Source organism: Lonchura striata, chromosome 1A, assembly GCF_050655825.1.
Source record: "Lonchura striata isolate lonStrDom1 chromosome 1A, ASM5065582v1, whole genome shotgun sequence".
Taxonomy (NCBI): Eukaryota; Metazoa; Chordata; class Aves; order Passeriformes; family Estrildidae; genus Lonchura; species Lonchura striata.
In genome coordinates this window covers 73,876,581-73,899,795 of record NC_140741.1, presented here as the reverse complement: position 1 = coordinate 73,899,795, position 23,215 = coordinate 73,876,581, and the positions used below count along the sequence as shown (strand labels likewise).

The 23,215-nt window shown below is 45.5% G+C and overlaps 1 protein-coding gene and 1 long non-coding RNA gene across 5 annotated transcripts in view; one reads left to right on the top strand and one right to left on the bottom strand.

Moving 5' to 3' along the window:
* Positions 1–23,215, top strand: part of PLXNA4 (plexin A4) — a 476,129-nt gene that overhangs the window by 272,464 nt on the left and 180,450 nt on the right. The window lies entirely within an intron of this gene.
* LOC146763535 (uncharacterized) lies at positions 88–5,792 on the bottom strand. Its single transcript, XR_014952242.1, has 3 exons — positions 5,135–5,792; positions 4,853–4,979; positions 88–4,415 (listed from the first exon to the last, which is right to left on the bottom strand). It is a non-coding gene; the product is annotated as an uncharacterized LOC146763535 (long non-coding RNA).

Sequence of the window (23,215 nt, the reverse complement as noted above, 5' to 3'; positions counted from 1 at the left end):
GAGCAGTCCTGGTTCACTTTCCAACAAACTCCAGAAGCCTTTGCAGGACAGCTGGCCCCAGAGAGAGCATCCTGCTGTGTCCTGGATGGACACACACACCTGGCCAGCCTGGCAGATGGGTTTCTTGATCAAGCCCTGCAGGAATTTCTCAAATCCCTCTGTCCCAGCCCACATTTGACACACCAACTGTGCTAACGTTAAGGGACAGTCAACAACCCAGCCTGCTGCTCCTCAGGCTGCCAGACCCTGCAAGCAGCACAGAAATGTCAGAATCCTCTTCAAAACAGTCACATATTCCAGAACTGTTTCTCTCTATTCACCCTGCCAGGGGCCAAAGGGTGGCACTCCTGGCTAATTGTCCATCTGGAAGGGTCATAGGGGCACTGGAGTGGATGTGGGTGTCCAATTGTGGCCCAGACAACAAATTTTGGGGGTTGATATCCTACCCCCCTCTAAGATACTCCACAGACCATAACAGGCTCTTTTTTTAATGAATTTTGAATTCCCATCTATGGCATATCTGGCTTTATCCATGACTTAACTTCCCTTGCTCCACTGCCTCTTTTTTACCAAAAAAGGTAAATTAAACAACCCTCAGTCACTATTTTCAACCTTCCACTATTTTTCCCCTCTGCTGGGAATCCTGCTGAAACACTGGGATGTGCAGTGATGGATCTTACAGGAGAGACCCCTGCTGTTGCCCAATCTTCCAGACATCATCTGCTACTAAACTTTGTAATTTTCCTTTGGAATAGCTCAGCCAAGAAGGATCTTAAATCTACTGATGCTGCATCTATGGAAGGGCTTTAATTCTGCTCTCGATGGACAAGTCCTCCCTAGCAGCACATGCCAAAATGCCATAGAGGAAGTGCTTACTGTGAATAATAATTAAGAAAACCAGGAATAAATAGCCTGTATATGCCACAGGAAAAATGTGGTGGGATTTTTCTACATCTACAAGTCAGATAATGTGTTCAGTGAAAATGAGTTAAATGGAAGTATCACCCTGTAGCAGATCTAATAATCAGCTTAAATGTCTGCAAAAGAAATGGGAAAAAAAACATTGTGGTTATTCAAGTCTAACCTAAAACTGTGCATGATTTATTCAATTTTGAGCTGATCCAATAAAAGGTGGCAATTTAATCCATTCTATTCCCTTCCATTAACAATTTATACACAAAGACACAGACAGAGGAGGAAGAAATGGGTTGGAAGTGGTTGGTCAGCTTGAGATGGGAATTGGACCTACACAATCTGAGTTCCTATGGACAGCCTGGTAATCTGTGCTAGAAAAGGCAATTTCTAACAGTAAATAATAACAATTACTACAATGATTGAAGGATTGTTAATTTCTAACAACCCTTCAGTCACTGTAGGAGGAGAAGACACTCAGGAGGTGAAGCATGAGATGGAAGTGAGACAATCAGCATTGTCAGGAGTAGTGTGACAAGCCAGCTGCTGTGATCACAGCTTTGTCTTTTTCTTATTTCATTTTCATTACTTATATTCACATCCATAACTTCCTCTTTTAACTGTTTTTTTTTTTTTTCCCCATCCTCCTGCCTCCCTCCATGGCTCATAACATTTTTTTGGAAGGAATGAGACAAAGAGTGAAGGTTCAGAGTGTCTCATGCATGCAGAGCTTTCCAGACTGCTGCTTTTGCCATCTCCATCCTGGAGATGAGATGCAAGATGGATCGCCTTTTCCCTTGACTTGTTTGACAAACCTAATGCGCAGCTGCATAAAATATTTTCCCTCCAGGCAGTGGAAATGTCAAACTGTGTCTCTGTTGGTGACATGGGTGTATTTAAATAGGGTTTTTCTTATCAGACAGCACTTTAGGGGACTTTGTCCTGTCAAGTATCCCCCAGTGCTGGACACTGCATGGGATCTGGAGCACACTGCACACATGCCTGGCACAGGGGGTGATACAGCACTGTCTCAATGTGTATTTGAACATTATTTTTCATGTAGTTGAAGCATACACCTCAATCTAGATTACAGAAACTCTCCTATGAAGGTAGGCAGAGAGAGTTGGGGTATTCAAGCTGGAGAAGGGTCTGAGGAGACCTTCCAGTGCCTAAAGGGGCTCCAGGAGAGCTGGAGAGGAACTTGAGACAAGAGCATGGAGTGATAGGACACATAAAATGGCTTTATATTACAGGGGAAAGGATTAGTTTGGATAGTGGGAAGAAATTCTTGGCTGTGAGGAGGGTGAGGCCCTGGCACAGGGTGCCCAGAGAAGCTGTGGCTGCCCCTGGATGCCTGAAAGTGTCCAGGGCCAGGTTGGACAGGGCTTGGAGTGCCCTGGGATAGTGGAAGTTGTCCCTGCCCATGTCAGGGGAGTGGAATAAGATGATCTTTCAGGTTCCTTCCAACCCAAACCATTCCATCCTTCCATCAAAGCACGACTGGGGCACACACTCTGAAAACACATCGGGCGGAGGCTCCACAAAACACAGAGCACAAAAAGGCTGCAAAACGGGTGAAAAACAAGCAAAACACTGACGGGGCTGGGTCTCCCCAGACATGACAAGGACCTCCTCTCACTGATCTACACCCACAGCTTCACACCCACAGCTTCACACCCAAACCCAGCTCCAACACCCTCCCGGTGCCACCCTGCCCTGCGCGAGCCTGGCGCTCTTTGTGCCCGCGGTGCCGAGGCTCCACGATGCCTCCTCTGGCATCGTGGCACACGCTGTACTCCTGCATCCCCGTGCCACACAGCTCTGCCCAGAACGTGCTTTCCTTGGAGCAGATGCCCGCTGTGCACGGATCCATTCCCCAAACACAGCGCGCGGAACTGGGCGGAAGGGAAGCGCTGGCTCCTTTCCCCTCCTTGCAGAGGAAGCACCTTTCCGACAGCAGCTCAGTTCTCAAGTTGTGCCCAGGGAAATTCAGGTGGGAGAGCAGGAAAAAACTTTTCCAGAAAGGTGCTGAAGCTCTGGGATGGCTGCCCGGGGAGGTGGTGGAGTCACCAGCCCTGGATGTGTTTGAAAAGCCTGGATGTGGCACTGGGTGAGCTGAGCTGCTGGGGCTGGGTTGGACTCCATGGTCTTGAAGGTCTCTCCCAACGCAGTCATTCTGTGAGTTCTGTGAATTCTGTTAATGGATTCTTTGCTTATTTTCTGCCCAGGTTGGGATTAAATGTGTAAGATGGTATTTCTTGTTTGGACTCAGATATTTATTAGTTCTTATCTATGTTACAAACTGAGTTCTACAGCACTTCACTCTAACAAGGTAAAAATGGAGCCCCATCTCTCTCTCTACAAGGCCTTTCAAGGATAAACTGTCCAACTAAGAAATTAAACCTAAATTATTTTCACTTTTAACTCAATAACCAACCATCTGTGCCCCTCAATGTGGACTTTTTTATCCAATTACACAAAACCACCCAAACCCATGGAGAAGGAGGTGAAGAAGAAGGATCAGCGATCACCCCAAAACCTCCCTCTTGTTTTATATTTATTCCTGTATTCTAAACCCTTAAACTCTGAGATTGCCAGCCGGTGATATCACACACTTCTATCCAAACTCCACCCCCACAATCCCAGTGCTGTCATTCCATTTTGGAAGCTTCTCCACGGCCTCAGGCCAGTGCAGTGTTCTCCTGGGGTCAGTGCCCGGCAGCACAGAAAGTCTCAAAGTCTCAAATTCTCAGCAGCCATCCATTTAATCCAATTTTCATCCATTCTGTGGATGAGTTTTCTGGGAAGGATGAGTTTTCCTTGCGTTGCAGATGTCAGCTCGTGTTGTGGGGCACGTTCCTCCTTGTTTCTTAAACTGCTGCCCTGAAAAATTGTTTGTCTTGGAGGTGTTTTCACACAGAAGTGGAGATTCTGAGCCTGAAGGGGAACACATAAAAAAGAAACCCACAGGGGAAATGGTGAATCATGCATTAAAACATGCTGGGAGCCAGGGATTTCATTCTAATGCCATGGGACAACATGCACATGCCAGCGCTTCCAGGATGGCCAGAAATGCCTGATTTGCCCAAAGAATCTTGTTCTGTTGTCTCTTCTCTTTCCCTTCTGATCCTTTGAGCAGAAGAGGACTGCCTTCCTCTGTTGATGCCCAGTATCCATGTAAAAATAGTGCAATCACACAGTGCCAGGCTATATTCCCAGCTCCTTCCCTCCAGGGAATCAGTGTCAAGCAGCTCTGGCTAAGAGTTGAATGGAATCTTCCATCATTTTCTCAAGAGAAAGCAGAGTAAGAGGTTTTCAAAGCACTCCTAGGTGCCACACTAAAAAACCAGACATCCCCAGACACTCAAGATTTATTCTGGGATCCATTTTTAAATTGGTGTGATTAGATCAGCTCAGCATTTTTTATGGTGCTGTTCTATTTATTTATTCATCGTTTCTATGTCTGTTTAGCTGCTGTTGGATGATGCAGAGTAGTGGCTTAGCTGAAAAAAAAAAACCCCAACAGCAACAAAATAGAGTTTAAAACTGAAATAAAAGTCAACAAACAACATGCTCGGGTTGAAATATGCTAGTTGAAATTAAATTCTGGTTGAAATATGCTAGGTTAAATTAAATACACATAAAGCTTGTGTGTAAACAAGTCCAAAGTCTAACTTAACTTTTGAGGACATATAAATTGGTGGTTTTGGATGTGCCTTGCACTCAAATATACAATTTATAGTGCTAAAGTTTTGCCCCACAGTGTGTGAGCTCTGGTGATGAAAGCCACATTTTCACCATGTTGTAAGAGGAGAAACCAATGAAAATTGAGGCTTGAGACTCAGTGCATAGAAGAACAGTTTTCCTTTGCTTTTACTGGTTTATGACATTTTTACTAAACGGAAAAAATGGAAAATAAAGGAAAGCAATGCAAGCAAACCTTTTCCCAGGGTGGGGACTGCAAAAACTTGTGCAAACAGCATTTGCAAAAGCAGCCCTGCAGGTTTTACATCTTGTCACCAACACCTAGAGCATATCAACGTTTTGGAGCTGGCTGTAACACGTGCCTGGGGGAATAAACACAAGGATACAGCTAAACCAGGAATATAAATATAAAACTAAATATAACTCCAAGGAAGAAATGCAGGAGCTGTAACTTGTCAGGTATTTGCTCTAATGAAGGTTGATCTGTGAGGAATTAGCACCAGGGAGATCTGCACACCAGATGCTCCAGGGTCCAGGGCTGGGGAGTTTTAACTCCAAAGTCCACCCAGTGCCAGCTCTGTGTGGCACAGAGGTGCCAGGAGAAGCTCTCACCAGCCTCTCACCACTGTGGATCTGTGGTTTAACTAATCCAGGACTCAACCACCCCTGACTAACAATTTGCTGATGTAAGTCTGACCACTTCTCCACAGCTGATCTTAATTCCAGCTTTGTGGCCAGTTTAGGTTCAAATCAATGAGCCAGATCTGATTTGTTTCTCCTGGAGATCATTAATGGGCAGCTTTTTTTTGTGGGGGGAAGGGTTGTTTGATGATCAGTGGGCTCTGGCATTCAGCAAAAGGTAGGAGACTGCAAAAATCTCTCCCATGGGAGAAAGAAGTCCTTGGTTTTACTTAGAGCAGAAAAAAGACACCACAAAATCAAAGGTACAAACCTCCTTCTGTCAGTGGAGCAGGCGTGGCCCAATTTCCCACTGTGCTGAACGACCTTGGTGGAAATGCAGAAAATCAGGTCAATATTTAATTTTTATTCTTGGACCTCACTGCCTCACTGTCCTCCTGGCCTTGCCAGTGCTGTCTTGAGCTGTTTACCCTCACCTGATGCTCATCTCCCTTTTTTCCCCTCTGCTCTGTCCTTCTTCCCATCCTCCTGGATCTGGTATCCAGAGGTTCCCTGTGTCCCTGCCCATGGCAGGGGGGTTGAGCTGGATGATCTCAAAGGTTCTTCCAGGCCATTGTGTGGTAACCCACATGTGGCTCAGCACAAGCAACTCTCTAAGCTGGGTCCTCTGGAGTTCTGGGATGGGATCAGCCACAAGGAAGTGGATCCAGAACAAGCTGAGTTACAGGTGTTTTATCCAAGCACCATCCCATTCCGTGTCTCTCCAGCTGGCTTTGAGCAATTCCTTGCAATTGTGCACTCATTCCTCTGAGTTAATGTCAGTGACAAATGCCTGATATGCAGCTTAACAGGGAATCTGTTAATCAGGTAAATAATTGACTAATAGCCAGGATTCTTGGGAGTCTTGCTGGGATTGCCTCTGTGTGGGAACAGAGCAATTCATGCCCCCAACAGGATTCTTACCTGGCATGAAACTGTTTATTAAAGCAGGATCAGGATTATGAAGCATAAATTGCTCCTAATTTCATCAGCTTTCTTTGCTGCCCCAGGAGCCTTTCCTTGTTTGTCTTCCAGGCTCTGTTATTTAACCAGACACTGATCAGGTGACGATGAGATAATTGCTAGGTATCAAAATTAACAAATCAATTAATTAAAAAGGAGACCTAGGACTTCCTCTGGCCAGCAGTTCTCCTCCACTTTGCTGAGCTGGAACAGAAATCACTGCCAGCTTTATTTGTGCAGAGTTGTGTGATTATCTGGGCAGCACTTGCCCTCTTGGGAAAATTACATTTGTTTGTATTTGCTATGCTTTTCCAGAAGTCCTCCAAAGGTTTGTTTGGGAATATGAGCCAGCTCCAGATGAACAAGCTGAATAGATAAGGTTGTCCCAGCCAGCTGGGGTCCAGGAGTTTGCTCATTGTCCCCTGCCACTGACCCTGCTGTCACCAGCCAGTCCTTGGAAATTGTGGTTATTTTCCATTCAGAGACAACTGGGAGAATTTTCTGGAGGATATTCATCTCCTAAACTCACAGGCTCCTGCCTGCCCACGGTCCCCATTCCCCATCTGCTGCACAGCCTCCCATTATGCAAATAGAGGCAGCTTGCTTCAAGTTTATTTCTTAATTTAATAAAAGTAACTTAATAAATCTTAATGCGGTACATTTCTGGTGAATGAAAGGATAGCTGAGTGCACAAAACAGCATCAGCTGTCAGACAGACTGAGTGTTCTCCAGGAGCCCAGACTGCTCTGGGAATTGTTTCTTTTGAGAAGACTTCACCAAATAAGATCTGTAGCCATGCCTGGACCTTGCTTTTCATCATGGCCAGGAGGAAAAAATCAACTTGCCCATCACTGCAATGGAGCCAGGAGAAGGAGGAGATGGCTGGAATGAGAGGAGCTGTGTGCAGTGTGACACTGGATGTGGTTTTCTGGCTGGCACCACAGTGTCACCTCTCGTTGATCAGCCCCTGCACTAGAGATTCCAGCTCAGTGTTTTCCCCCTGCTTGTCAGTGGCAGCAGAAGTGAGTGGGAATTGCATTTATCCCCTTCTACAGAATTTACTTCCTAGTGCAGCCCACCCAGATTTGGGTGTGCAAGGCACCAGAGCAAGAGGTTTGAATGGATCTTCTTTTTGGGTGTGACAGTTCAGCCTTGTGATCCCTATTTCCCAAGAATACCCACAGGATCTGATAAGACTTCAGTCCTGCAAGGTGGGAGTGGACTGTGGCAATCTCTGAACATAAAAAAAACCCACCCAAATAAAACCAGGGGCTTCCTTGAATGAACTTCTCTTTGAAACAGGGCAAAGGGTAAGAGGGGCTCAGTTGTTTTTTTACTGTCCAAGGGGACACATCAAGGCTAGAAACACCTGCTTGAAGACCAGCAAAATTCTTGCCTTGAGAGCCAGCTCAAGTGAGGTTTAAAGTCCCTATCCAAAGGCATCCTGAAGAGGAGGGTCAGCATTTAAGAGATTTTGACATCTTGCATCAAGGCACCCTAAAGGAGTTTGAAGGTTTCTGCAGAACGGGCTTTACTGTACATGTTTGGATAATAAAACAATCCCCATGCTGATAACCATAAAAATGTCTAAATATGATAAAAAACATCATTCACAAGTAAAATTTCCCTGCCAAGTAGCAAGGATATATCCTTCAGCTGAAGCAGGAAACCAAATTGGGAACTGAACTATTGAAGCTTTGGCAAAAGCAAAGAGGAAAGAAGCAATTCATTGGAATCTCACTATTTGGATGCCGTTCCTGCGAGGATGATTATTCTGACTTGTCAAGTATGATAACCTCATGCAGAAACTTTTGTTTTCCCCATTTTCTTCTTTTTTCTTTTTTCATTTAAAAAAAGAATAAAATAAAATCCAATCAACAAAAAAACTGCCCTGCCTTCATAAAGAATCTTTGGGTCCAATGTTCAGTCACTTGGAAAAAGATGTTAAATAAAACACATGTATGTGCTGTGGAGGCAGTTGCTGGGTGATGGGTAATATATGCAAGAAACCACCATCCAAATGCAAAAGGAGGCTCTGGAGGCATCAACAAAGACATGTATTTTTGGTCACAGAGACAATTGTGCCTTTTGTTTTTTACCTCATTCAACATTTTTCATGAATGCATTCATCTCCCTCTTAATATCAGTCTTTTATTTATAGATTTTTATTTAAGACTTGACTGTCATTGTTTGGAGAAGACAATGAAACCAAATTTGTGTCAATTCTTACTCTTGTTCTCTGCGTTTCCAGAAAGAAAAAATTTCTGTGTCTCTGTGTAAATTTATTAAAGTGAAAAAAACCCCAAACAAACCCAAACCAGAAAAACCCAACCAAAATACTAAACACAGAAATACTTAGATTTCTTATTCTACAGAATCAAAGAATTGTTGAGGTTGGAAAAGACCTCCAAGATCATCAAGACCATTAACAAAGCATTTCCAAAGCCACTACTAAATAATGTCCCAATGTGCCACGTCTGTAACTCCTCAAACCCAGAGCAGAAGAGCCTGATGGTGCCTTGTTAGGTTTTAGGGTTTTAGGAAGACAAAAGAGAAAGTTCTTCTTCCTGCTGAGCTTGAGTGTGTGGGAGGAGGGTTTGAGAACTCCTTTTTCAGGCCCAAAGCTCTTTTCAACCATCCAGCAAACCCTTGGCCTCTTTCCTGCAGGTGCCTCCAGTAAAACTTCCATGGGAAGCATGGGAATGGAGTGCCTGGCTAATATTAACATCTGGAAAGGGCCCTGAGCACAGAAATCCACTCTGGAAAGGAGACCATGGCAAAAGGGACCATTTTTGGAAGAGCAGAGTCATTCGGCACTGCAAATTCCCGGAAAATTCCTCCTTGCGCATTGGGCTCGGGCGTTGGGAGAGGACACGTGGGGCCGTGGGTGGGTGAAAAGCACACAGACTTCCAACAGCTGGCACTCCTGCTGCCACCCACGGCAGGAAAAGGGCAAGAGAGTTGGAAAAACACCAGGCCCAGCAGAGACTGCCAAAAACCCGCCGTGTTCCCCTCGCCCGGCTCATCTGCAGCGGGGTCTTGCTGACACAGGATTGGGTTTTCCCTGTCCTCCTGCACCCTGATTCACTCAGGGAGTGTTCCTGCCCCAAATGGAGGCTCAGCTGGTCGAAATTCTCCTGGTTTATATGACAGAGAAGGCAGATGGCCTCCTGAGGTTCCAGAGAAAAGGGATGCAGGCCCTGGAAGCTGCAAGGGCTCAGCTGTGTGTCATCCGTGCAGGGTGACCAGGGGGAGATGCAATGTGAAGAGATGGGCTGTGAGGGGGAACTTATCACCTCCAACAACTCCTGGGGGTTTAGCACTAGAGGAAACTGCCAGGGATCCAGCCAGGAGCTGTTATCACCCCTGGTGGGAAGATCTGGCTTGGCCCTCGCTGACCTCATTTCCCTGGCAGCATCATCTGGGTGCTCATAAAAGTATCAGGGAGATAAAAGAGGTATCTTTGCAAGAAATGTCTCTGTTGACTGCCAAAGAAGCTCTTTTTTCCTCACAGGAGCTTTGTTTTCTCCATCTGAGTCTGATTTTGTCTGACTCTCTCCGGTTTGGATGCAGTTCCCACATCCAGGATGCAGGAGGAGGGTGGAGGAAGTCTCTGGGCTTTTCTCAAATTCACCATCTCTCACCTCTTTCTTTTTGGAGCTGCTTTCTGTTTCTCCTGTTTTTGCCTTGATGTGAGTCCAAGGTGGGGGTTACCATTTATTCCATTAAATTCCAATTAATTTATTTGCTTCCTGGTACCCTGCCTGATGTATACATTAGAGGGGAATTGAGAGCCAAGGGAGAACAACTTTGATGGATGAGACAACATGTGTCTGTGGCCAGGTGCTTCTGGACAGCTCTCTGAAGTCAAATTTTTTGCCCATTTTTTTACCAAGTCTCCCTCACACTTGGCCTTACCAGACTTGGTTTAATTTTGCAAGGGAAGAAGCAGAAAGTCCTTGGCAGTTATGCATCAGGAAAAAAACTACAAAACTCAAGCTTTTCTTTTAATTAGACTTTTCTCAGGAGATGCAAATGTATATAAATCCTCAGATTTATGATAATGTGGATTCCCAAAGGGTTCAGACCCAAGTGCTGGGAAGTGTCCAGGGAAAGGGTCTGGGGCTGACAAGAGCAGTGAAATTCTTGTGTCTGTCTTGGAGAGTTGGTGTGATCATGGCTTTCTGCTGTGGGTTGATCTCGGATTATTTAATCTTTCTCTTCACTCTGATGTCAACCCTCTACATCCCTTTGTGGATATGGCCACAAAGGTGCCTAAATAATTGTCAAATTAAGATTGATTTGGCTGTGGTGGCCTCTCCAAGGGTGCCTGAAGTCTGGCACTAGGTGGTTCTTGGGTTCCTTCAGAAGAAAGGTTTATCCATCACACTTCAGGAGCCAAGTACCTTTTGGGAAACCCCATATCCCAACCACCTTCTGGGCTGGAGCCTCTTTCCTCTTCCAGCTTTGGGCCTGTCTTGAAAAATGTTGGACTAGAAAGAAGAAAATCTTCTGAAGCAGCACATGCCCACTAAGGCTGACTCTGGTAGAAGTGCTGATGGGTAATCACAACTATCCTAAATATATATTTTTTAAAAAGCTCTGGTCAGGAAGTCACTGGTAAATCAAGTTTCAGCCAACACTATTTGCTTAAAACTGGCTCCAGTTTTATTCATGTCCCTTTTGTAGCCTTTTAGATATTAATACAAAAGATAATGACACTGATGAATATTGTCCAGTGAATGCAGGGAGGGGCCTGATGGAAAAATGAGCCATTATCTCCTCTTCCCTCCACGTCCAGGTGCAACCTTCTGTCCGTGTCTCCAAGAGGCCCCAAGTGATTTATTGATAGGGCAATCTGATTTTGGTAATTAAAATTGATTTTCAGCTTAAGCTTTGTAAATACAATGATCCATAACAAGCGTGGGTCACGTTCTGGGGGAAAGTGGGAAGAGGGAATCAGGGAGCTGAGGATGCCAGGAGGAGTGAGGTGTGTGAGCTGCACTGGGCTCTGCAGGGCATCCCAAAAAAGCCTTGCAGAGTCCCTGGGAATGTGCTGATCCCGCTGTTGTTGGGTGGGGCAGGACTGCCCTGAACCTGGATTCCAACATTATCAACTCTGGAGGCTCCAAGGGCTACCGAGAAGAGCAGCTGGGTCTGGGAGCAAAATATTACTTGCTACTGGGACATGGTGTGGAAAAGGAGCACAGGGAACAGCTGGCTCCTGGGGTGAGCTTTGGGGACTGCGATTACAATCCCATCACTCACACCCCTCCTTTAACCTCCTTTTGATGGAAACCCACAAATCTCAGAGCAGGCTCAGAGGAGGCCACAAAGGTTCTCCCTCTGCTCTGCAGCCAAGCTGGGAGAGCTGGGGGTGTCCAGCCTGGAGGAGAGAAGGCTCTGGGCAGAATTTATTGTGGCTTCTCAGTACTTAAAAGGGAGTTTAAAGAAAGAGGGAGAGTGGCTTTTTACTGGACAAATCCTGATAGGAAGTGGTTTAAAACAAATCCTGATAGGAGTGGTTTAAAACAAATCCTGATAGGAGTGGTTTAAAACTAGAAGAGGAGCTAGTTTCATTTGATGTTAGGAGGGAATTCCTGGCTGGAGGGTGAGGAGCCCTGGCACAAGGTGTCCAGAGCAGCTGTAGCTGCCCTGGATCCCTGGAATTGTCCAAAGCCAGGCTGGATGGGTCTTAGAGCAGCCTGGGATAGTGGAAGGTGTTCCTGCCATGGCAGGGGTGGCACTGGATGATCTTTGAGGTGCCTTTCAACCCAAATCCCTCTGTGACTCTATGAAATTTGTCCGTAGCTACAGCTGAGAGAGCAGAACATCTCCTGCTGCAGGGCTCTGCCACCACCCCCCTCTGCCCACTCACTCCTTGAAGCATCCATCCTTCCCAAAACCTTTCCTCTTTCCCTGTGGGGGTGGCCTCTCCTGTGGCAAGGACAGGCTGTGCTCACCCTGCACGTGCACAAGATTTCTCAGCTTTGGATGTTCTGTGGCCAACACGAGCCAGAGGGATCTGTGCTCCTTTTGGCAAAAAACTGGGTGAGCTCAAGCACCTTTTCCTGCTTGTGCCTCAGTTTCCCCACTCATTCAGGGCAAGGAAAGTTGGTTTTCCTTCTGTGAGCAGGCTGTGCTGCCTTTGAAGTGTACCTCTGTCTGGAGGAGGAATGATGTCCCTGGGCTGTCCCCATCCTGATCAACTGAGCTCTGCTGGGAGATGTGCACGCTGCAAAGGGCTGGGAGCTCTCTGAAATCCGAGCAGAAGAGATCTCTAAGCCTGAAGCCCTCCACCTCCTTCTTCCCCAGGCCAAGAACTTAAATCACTCCCTTTTGAGGCTGAGAGGGAACATGGCAAGCCAGCCCACACACTGGCTGTTTTCTGCTTCTGAGCCATTTTTCTAAGCCAGCCCACTTTTGTATCACGGCTGCTTCCATTAGCTGATAATCTCACTGTACAACTTCTCCAATTGCTTTTGGGAAATCTCAGTGCATAACATCTATTACTTTTCCCTTGCCTACCTTGGCAGTAATGCTGTGGCTTCAAAGAACTCCCCACAAGTTAGTTAAGCAAAAGACCTCCTGCTTGTAAATCCATGCTGGCTGTCTCCTCTAATCCAATTATGCTTTACAAGGTGCTTCCCTCACTAAATCCTGAAAAATTGTTTCTGATATTTTTGCCCACAATTTATGTTAAGCTCCTCGGTGTATAATTGCTTGTCTAATCGCGTGCTCCTATTTTTGAATAATGGGGTTAGGTTTGACATTTCTGCAGTCCTCCTGTGTCATCTGAGCACTGCTAAAATGTTATTACTCAAGGCTTCACTCACGTGTGTGTGCTCATTTCCTCCAAAAATGAATTTCGTGTACCTGAACCATGTCTGTACTGATGGCTTTGGTTGTCATTAATGTCCACTCGTCAGCTGAGCCTTCTTTTTGATTCAAAACAGGTGAGAAGTGCAGATGAAGTAGCACAAGTCCTACTCACAGTAGTAGTTCTGCTTCTACTCTGAGTATGAGAGCTGGGACTTACTTCAGTCTCCACCTTCAGGCACCAGAAACCTTCAGCAAAAGATGTGGGGCTTTGTGCTGAGGATCTTTCTGGCAGAAAGAAGAATTCCTATTCTTTTCTGGAGAAGAGGATGCTCAGGGGATGTTTTATTGCACCCTACAAACACCTGGAAGGAGCTCGTGGTGAGGTGGGGGTCGGTGGGTCAGGCTCTTCTCCCAGACAAGTGACAGCACGAGAGGAAACAGCCTCAAGTTGTGGCAGGGGAGGTTCACATTGAATATTAGACAAGGTTTCCTCACTGGAAGAGTGGTTAAGCATTGGAAGAGGCTGCCAAAAGCAGTGGTGGAATCACCACCACTGGAAACATTCAAAAACTGAGCAGATCTGGCACTTCTATGGTTTAGTGGGTACAGGGGTATTTTAATTGGAAGTTGGATTTGATGGTCTTGGAGGTCTTTTCCCATCTTAATGATTCCATGGTAAGTGAGGCAGAGTGAAAATTTAACAGAGTAGAAATCCATTTGGATTTAGATGAAATGTGTCGCTTTGGGCTTAGGAGCATAAGTGAAATATATTGTTTAGTCTAGTAACTACAGCACTAACAAAGTTGTCCCAGCTAAGGAAGAAATAAGAAAGACTCCTCAGACCTTAAAACAAACAAGGCAGAGTGACCCAAGAATTCTTTCTGACAAAAACTGAGTACAACTGCAACTAGCTGTAAGTATAACAGAAAATCAGCAAAATAAATATGCATACACCTATTGTAAAATCCTATACATATAGAAATTAGTCAGGATAATAAAAAAAGATCAGGAGTTCTCAAGGGTACACATGTCCTTTAAAAAACAATAAATCCCCACATGTGTCCACAACACTATCAATAAACATTCCATTCCCTACAAATCTTTATTAGAACTGTAAATTTTTAATTTTTCTCCACGTTTCATAAGGGACTATGAAGTGGGTCTCCCACAGCCCAGAATCTGAAAGTTTTGCCACTCAAGTCTGGGATTCTTTTGGATTCAGGAAGACATAATACCCCTGAGGTAGGAAGCTGGCTTTAAATTTTGAGGACACCAGCAGGTAACCGGCAATACTAGAGGAGGCAGCTGAGTAGGAGGAGGTTTATTTGCCTGCCCTTATCCTGTTTTCAAAGGCAGCAGCAACTTCCCAGGCAAATGTCTCTGTCTGTGCTGGTGGCATCAGCTGGGAGTGTTTTTTACACAGCACTGGCAGGGAGCTCTGTTGAGATGTCACATCGTCACACAAGCAAGATTTAGGGAATAATCCGTGCTGTACCATCAGCAACACCACGGGTTTGAGCCAGAGGAAGGCAAGTGGCAGCTTCTTGCTGGCAGCCAGGCAACAAAAGGGATGGAGCTGCAGTGGGGATGGAGCAACAGATGGGTTTGAACCTTAAATAGACTGGTCTTTTCAAACCAAGAGGAAGAGTGGTGGTTCCTCGTGCTAGAATCCTTCCTAGCCAAATACCACATTTGCAATCCTCAGCCTTTCCTTAAAGTTTAACTAGAAAAAAAAATGAGGAGAAAAGAGCAGAACAGCTTCTCTAGCAAATCCCTCTTTTGAGGCTGATGTTTTTAACCTCTAAAAAGGAGGAAGCAGCTCCCCAAGCCTGAGCTCCCACAGCCAGGTGAGATGTGCAGATTCCAGTTTCCAGTCCTGCAGGATGAAGGAACAGTGGCTGCAGGAACCTGGAGAAAACAAAGCAGAAAAGGTAAAACCTGAAAACCAGTTTGTTAAAGGTGGAGATGCACTCATCCCTCATCCTCCCTCCTTTCCCAATAATCTGTGGGGTTTGTCCTGAGCTTATCAACATCCTGCAGCCAGGGGAGCTCAAGGATGCTCTGGGAATTCAGCTTTGTTTTCCAAGCCTGGGAATTCTTTTCTAACAACCAGGAGAGGTTTTCATTTCCTTCCTTTTGGTGGCCAATTTGAAGAGCATCTCTTGTTCTCATGAAAGGTGAAAATTAATTGTCCTCACTCACCATTTCTGCCTCTCAGAATGTGACATCCAGGATTTCAGTGATCCCTTGTAACAGGGACAATCATTTCTCAAGCAGGGACAGGTTCTGCAGAGAGATCTCCCAGACTTCTGCTCATTAATGACTTATTTATGCTGGCTCATATATATTTATCCAAAATGTGATCTCTGGAGGATTATTCTGCCTCAGACCCTTCATCTCCTGTACTTTGGGTCCAAGTTCTGCTCGCCTCCCACCCCTCCAGCTGTCCCAGATAAACTGCTACCACGGGTATTTCCAGCAGAACTCCTGATCCTCTAATTCCTTTCTGGGGGGAAAGCTTTATTTGGAAAAAAGATTATTCTTATTGCTCCAAAACCAGCTCAGCATTTCTAAGTTCAGGTGCACAACTTGCAAATTACAAGTTTTTTGCCTCCTCTCTGATGTGCTGAGCCTAAAAACAGCTCCTTGCAATCTGTCAGGGCTCAGTGGACTGAATTCTGTGAACCAGCGTCTCCCCACAGAGGTTTAATTTCAGCTCTTGCAGTGGGTCCTGGCAATGAGTCTCTCCATTGTTAGGATTTCCCCAGGACAAGGACTAAGGTGGTAATTTATGTGTTAGTCCTCATTCTTTCATTCTAAACAACATTCCTGGTGATGCATTTGCAAGCAGAGGCAGAAAAAAATACCCTCAATACACATGAAACAATTTTTCAGCTTAATGCTTTAATGTGATTTTTAATTTAAAAAAGAATAACTGCCTAGACATTTAGAAGACTTAAATTATTCAGATTATAAACCATTCTCTAGATGTTAGAAAACACAGATACCTAATACAAGGCCCTGGTTTTTATAGGACACTTTCCCCTTTTATGAAGCATCTCACTGGAGTTGACAGCAGAAATAGGAGATGGAGAGGGCTAGATATTAGTTTTTATTAAATCTGTCAATTTCTAAGTAATTAAGGAAGCATTTGATAATAAATTGTACTTCTAAATCATGCTTTAATCTCTGTTATTTTGCCAAAATGGTTTCATAGTGAGCCTTTATGCCTAAAAGCACCCCTGGGCCTTTGTTCCCCATCTGTGGGGAGCTGGTGGCATTTAGATCAGCTTTTGGCTTCCCCCACCTTGTCACTCAGAGAATAAACCTTCTGATAGATGGCAGTGTCAATAAAAAGGTTAATATTTTTAAAAGCTAGATAGATCTTTGTTTAGCTGCCATTTTGTGGAGTCCTGCAGTTCTGTTAGGAGGAGTTTGCCCATCCCTGGGTTGACTAATTGGTGTCTGAGCTATCCTTTGCAAGAGGGGCCAGGCATCAACTTCTGCTTGAAAAAATGTATGAAAAAATAAATTAAAAACCACAAACAATGCCAAGGAAGTGGAGAAGTTAATTCTAAACTATAACTAAATGTTCTGGTGAAATGGAATTTTATGGAGATCTGACCTGTCTGGAGTCATAGGAAAATGAATCAATTAGATTCTTTTATGAGAAAATTATGATTTCTGCAGCTCTGCAGACATTATCTGGGGGGAACTGTTCAGTCTACATTCAAAAAAACCCCCAATTTTGATGATTTTTCATGGGCTACTCTGAATTTTAATTTAGGGATTTAGATGTTGTCAAGTTGTAGGAACTAGCAGTGATGGTCTCACTGATGCTACAGAACAAGGTCTTGGAGGAAATGAGGAGCTGTGGCTGCCCCTGGATCCCTGGAATGTCCCAGGCCAGGTTGGACAGGGTTTGGAGCACCCTGGGACAGTGGAAGGTGTCCCTGCCCATGGCAGGGGGTGGGACTGGATGAGCTTGAAGGTGCCTTCCCACCCAAACCATCCTGGGATTCTCTGAAATCCTAGTCTAATTAGGTGGGGATTGAATTAATTACTCTCAGCTTGGTAAATATTTTTTACACCACCAGTCAACATCCTCCTCTTTCCCAGAGTTTCCAGCATCACAAATGCTGTAAATCTGTGAGAGATTCCAAAACAGCAAAGAATCTGGATTCCTGCACTAATATTTGAGGAATTCTGCTGGAATTTCCACAGAATCACAGAATCATTCAGGCTGGAAAAAGCCCTCCAAGGTCATCAAGACCAACCATTAACCCAGCACTGCCAAGGCAAACACTGAGACATCCCCAAATCCCACATCCAGGTATTTTTTGAGCACTTCTAAGGATGTGATTCCAGCCTCCCTGGGCAGGTTCCAATGTCTGACCACTTTTTAAGTCATTATTTCCCTGTGAATTGTCTTAAAAGCCTGTCAATAGCCCACAAAAACTCTGATATAAACCCTCAGGAAAATGAGGTGGAAAAGGGAGCCCCTAACACAGCAAACTAATTGCTGGGATGATTATGCATCAGCAGAAAACAAAACACACCTAGGGCGATGATAAACTTCATCTCTGCTGTCTGTGTGGCTCATCTGGAAGAGGCAATTCATCCTTGTCTGGAAAATATGGCAATTACTGTCCCAGTCCCATTACAGGCCTGGTCACCGGGTCAGGAAACTTGTCTTGTGAAATCTGCATCCTGATGGAGAAAATGGAATTTAAAGCTGAGCGAGAGGAAACCCGTCTGCAATAATAATAATAATAATAATAATAATAATAATAATAATGATAATACAAATTTTTCACTTCATATAAAGCCTGTGTGCCTAGCTAAGCTCTTTTCAGGCCAGGCTGACAATTATGGTCGGAACTATTTGGTGACTACTTAGAAATTCATAGAATTGAAAGCTAAAAGGGACCGGCGTGATTGTCTAATGCGATCTGCATAACTCAGGTCACAGAGCTCCTCGGGGAGATGTCTGCTCTGAGCCCTCAGCTCAGCAATATTTCATATCTTTTAGGAAAACAAACTGAGCTGAGCTAAATGTTTCCAGGGATTCAGAACATGCTTTTCTAAACATCCCCCATTAGCGCCAGGCAATCCCAGCAGTCCCGGAGCTTCACAGCATCCTTGGGAGCTGCAAATAGGATCTAAATCTTGCTGTGCATGGGCAGGGAAAAAAAAGATTTATCCCACCTCCCTTCATAAGGAATGGGCAGAAATAGTCCTTGGTGGGGTTTGTGTCCATTTCAGAGATGCTTTGGCTGCAAGAGGGAATTGGAGATTAAATAAATTCTAAATAAAGGATCTCTGGCCAGGGAGGGATTAAAGCTGGGCTCCTACCTGGCTTGTATTCCCTTCTTCCCAGAATATTTCTGTTTCCAAAGTTATAAATAAGATCTTCAGACAGGAAAGGATGTTTGGGAGTTGTTGATTCAAGGAATGATGGCTGAAACACTTCCCTTCACCTCCTTTTGGACAAACACCCATAAAATCTGTGTGTCCTCTGGAGGAGATAAAGGGACAGGAGCAATGAGCTCTCGTGTTTTTCTGAAACAAGAGCCAAAAAAGTAACTCCTGGCATTAAAGCAGGACACCTACAGCTCTCCTTAGGTAAAATCCCAGGCAGCTGGAAGGAAACTCTCCTCCTCACCTATTATTTTGGTGAGATTTGAACCTGATCCTCATCTGGCTTGATAAGACATTCCTAATTTCCTGCTCTCCATAAACGCTGAGGAAACCACTCTGCTGCCTGTGCCGGGTGAGGGCTTTTCTCCACGCCTGCTGTTGGGTTAATAAAGCAGGGGCAGGGATTGCTGCTTTGGGACGAGGCAGGCTGTAATCCTCAGGAAGCAGAGGTGAAATTGCTCCTTCAGGACATCCATTATTGCCACCAGGCTGCACCCGTGTGGGCAGGAGAGAGACAGACAGACAGATGTCATAGATCCGTAACGGGCCAGGAAAAGCTGTGGTTATAATTTTATGGTTCACCGGTGTGAAATGGAATCTGATAAATAAAAGAAATGTTCCCCACAGCCCCTTTGCTGTGCTGTGCAAACCTGACAGGGCTTACAAATGCTGGGAGCTGGCTGCCAGGCTGGGGGTGTGCACACAGGATGAGGAGGATTCGGGAACATCAGCACCTCTGCTGATCCTATGGATGCCACAAGCCTGTTGTGGATGGAAGGAGGCCAGACCCAGTGTCCAGAGCTCAGGAGAAGGGATATCAGCTCGCCCAGCTTCCCTGCACTTCAGCCAGTCTCTGTTTCTTAGCCCTCTTTCAGGCCATGTGTGGCCACAGCAGTATTTAGACAGCGGCCAGATTGCTTTAATAAAACTGGTGTCAATCCTCATGCCAATGAAAGGATGAGTGTGTTTGACCTTCAGGCAGCCACATCAGTGCTAGGCCTGGCTTTCTTCTCATCCCTGATGCTTTTTATTCCCTGTTCCCTTCCTGGAAGGGCCTGAGGGCCACAGGTGAGAAGCACAGTTGGGATTGTGTCTGCATGGGCTGGAGAAAAGGAGGAGCAAAGAGCAGCAATGAGAAGGTCACCTCTGCTGCTGAGATGGAGAAGCCAAGTGCCCTGAGATCTGCAAGGAGACTCCAGACTCTTTGAAGCCATGGGCTTCTTTTTGGGGATGAGGCTGAGATATGAACAATGGGGTTCAGGAGACTCCAAACTCTTTGAAGCCACTGGCTTATTTTTGTAGAGGAGGATGAGACACGGATAAAGGGGTTCAGGGGATTCCAAATTCTCTGAAGCCACTGGCTTCTTTTTGGGATGAGGGTGAGACACGGATAAAGGGGTTCAGGGGATTCCAAACTATTTGAAGCCACGGGCTTCTTTTTGGGATGAGGCTGAGTTATGAATAATGGGGTTCAGGAGACTCCAAACTCTCTGAAGCCACTGGCTTCTTTTTGGGATGAGGGTGAGACATGGATAAAGGGGTTCAGGAGGGTCAGCAGTGTCTTGCCAAGAGGCAGAAATGTCACCTGCCTGTGAGCCAGCCCTGCAGGGAGGTGCTGGGGTTGCCCCAGCAGCAAGGAAGATTTGCTGTCCCAGTTGCTGGGGGTGGAGGGGAGGAGAGAGTCCTTTGAGCTGCACAGGGTGCCAAGCACCTGGCACTGCTCCTTGCTCTCCTTTCTGTCCCCTTGCATTACCTGCCAAGCACGGCTCCCTCCTTTCTGGCCAGGGACAAAAGGGTATTTGGGGGTTTTATTATTTGGGTTGTTTTTTTTTTTGGTGAGCCCTGTGAAATGCACCTGAGCAAATCCCCCAGCCCAAACCCTTTTGTAAGGGCTGCCCACAAGGGAGGCAGGTGTAACCCAAGCCCTGGAGCCAGCGTGCCTTTGATCTTTGAGGTGGAGGGCTGCTTTAAGGTGCCTTGGCGGGCTAATCCCACTCTCTTTCAGGGTGCCAGTTTGGGAACCACCTGGATGGAGTTGGCAGGGGCTTCATGGGGTCTCTTGGGTCCCTGTGCTTTGTGCCCAGGCCAGCTGGCAGCGTTGACCTTGTAGTCATCCAAAACACCATCCCCAGCCCTCGTCCCTGCCCCCTGGACTTTTGTGAACTCAGGGCTCGGCTGGAGGAGCTGAAACAGGATCTCCCTGTCTCACACAGCACCAAAGCTGTACCTCAAATCAAATTTGAATAGTTCCCTGCAGGGACAAAAGTTCTGTTTCTCTGCAGAGCCTCATGCCAGCTGTTTTTTGTTTTTTTTTTTTTTTTTCCCCAGGAAATCTGGGCGCCGGGTCTGTCGTTCCATAAAAAGAAAGGTGCAGTGGGAGTCTCGTCTTTCTGCTTTGGCTGGAGAGAAATGTGAAAAAATTCACCAGAGTACAAAAGAAACTAATTGGAGGAATAAGAACCTTGTGTGGTGCTGCTTAGCACAAGCTTAGGGATCGTGCAGAGGTCTAAATTTAGGGTTATTACCAGGAGTCAGGAGGTTTTTACAACTCCACAGGTTTCCCAGTGCCCAGGTTGATCCTGTCTAACTTTGGGCTCCTCACTGGGGAATTTAGGTGTAAAGCTACAATAAACAGGCACTGGTTAATGCATGGCTTTTCTGAGGATGACCTTGCACACCTGAGACCAGAGTTATCCTAATCCTAAAAAAGCTGGGGAATACATTCATGATTTAGGAGCATTCAGCCTCCCACTCTAATTATTCCTGAGGGGTAGAAGGGGTAATAGTAAGGAATGTTGAATAAATCTGAAGCTCCTGATTTGGGCCAAATGGCATCTGGGCAGTATGATTTTATGAAAAATAAAATATTTTTCAATCTGTAAGGAGATAGGTGATCCATTCTTGAAGGCAATAATGAAGTTTTCTTTGTGGATGCCCTGTCTTTACCTTTCCACACAGTGCTTGAGACAACTCCACAGCCTGTTCCCATTAAAAAAAAAATAGTCCCAACCCTAAAAATAGCATGAGGAGATGTCTGAAATGCCTTAATACTTGGCAGCTCTCAAAAAGCCAGAGGGTTTCCCTAGTAGTATTCTTCAGGGATCAATACTGGGCCCAAATCTATTGAAAACTTTCATGAATGAGCGGGAGGTTGATATTAAATCCCACAGATAAAATATTCAGTGGAACAACGATTAGCTCAGCATTAACCACGACCAGGGCACAGCGGTTGAGTGACTTTGGCTCCCTCAGACAAAACAAACACAAACTTTGCTGTGTCACAGGAAGGAATTTAGGTCAGGCTGGGAAGTGGGAGACGTGTCCTAGAAAGCAATGACTGGAATGGATGAGGGGCCCATTCCTTCATGTCCTTCCAAAGGGTTTTTTTCCTCGTCTGGCCTGTTGTAGAAGCAGGTTGACATCATCTGCACCCTTGGAGGAGAGTGGCAGAGCTGTAGTCATGCTCTGTGGCCAGAAGGGAAAAGCAGGACTAAATTATTTGAGGGAAGTGGGAAGGTCCTCATAGGGTTTGAAAGCATCTCAGGGTTCATTTTTCAGTAGGAATGTTGATGAATAATTTGATCAGGGTCTCTGAGCATCTTCACAGGGTGAAAACAGCAGGTTAAAGGGCTTTACAACCTAGAAAAAAAGACCAAATTAAACATCAGTGGTTGGAAGCCAAAGCCTGATGAATTCACATGAAAAGTAAGGCTCCTGCAAGCTTTTAAGGGTGTGAGTGATTAGCTGCTGGGACAAGCTGCCATTTGGAGGATTCTCCCTGTTCTGGTATCTTCACATCATAATTGGAGGTCTTTAGCTGAGGCAAAATGCTTCAGCTAAACCCAGATTATCTGGTTCAGCCTAAGAGTAGGTGGGTAGTGGCCTGTGAAGTACAGGAGGTGAGGACAGATGATGTAGTGGTCCCTTCTGATCTTAAAACTTATGCATTTATATGATCCCTGAATTAAATATCCTTGGGCTTTCGTTTTATGGCAAGATGAATGCCTGGTAAAGCTGGGAAAACACGTGTAGTGATTAATCCTCTGAAATATGGGCACGGAAATGGAGCAACCCTCGCTGCACTCAGTAGGAATTCTGCATTTCAAGCCCCCTTTTTGAGTTAAAACCACACAGAGAGGGAGCTGGGCTTTGCTGGGATCTTCTTCCCTCTAATTCCACACCAAAACAAACAGCAGGGGTACATAAAGACAAATAAACGTGCCCCAAAATAGAGGCCTGCATCTCTGCCTGCCCACTGCCCCTTTTGGTAGCACTAATTTGGGGCTCCCACAGGCACCAGCTGAGCAGGGAGTGCTTCTTTGGGTCTGCAGTGCTGGGATGGCCCCAAGAGTGTAAAAGTTCTTTTTTCCCTGCCTGTGCAGCCAAAGAAGGAGTCTGGAATGGGTAGGATCAGCTTCTCAAGGTTATCTTCCCTTATCTCTAACATTCTTTCTCTGACCTGCTGAGCTCCATCTAGCAAAGAGGCCATGACATTCTGTGTGGCACCTCAGGGGGTGTTTACATTTTATATCAAAAGTTACGTGAATTATGTTTATAATATTGTGCCAATATGTATAATTTATGTTAGACAGTGTCTCTACCTTAAACCAATAGAAAAGTGTCACCATCACACCAAGACATGGAGGACAAGAAGAAGGAGAAGAAAGTCAGGACATGCCCAAATTCCTCCATCTTGACCCCTTGAACTCCATTC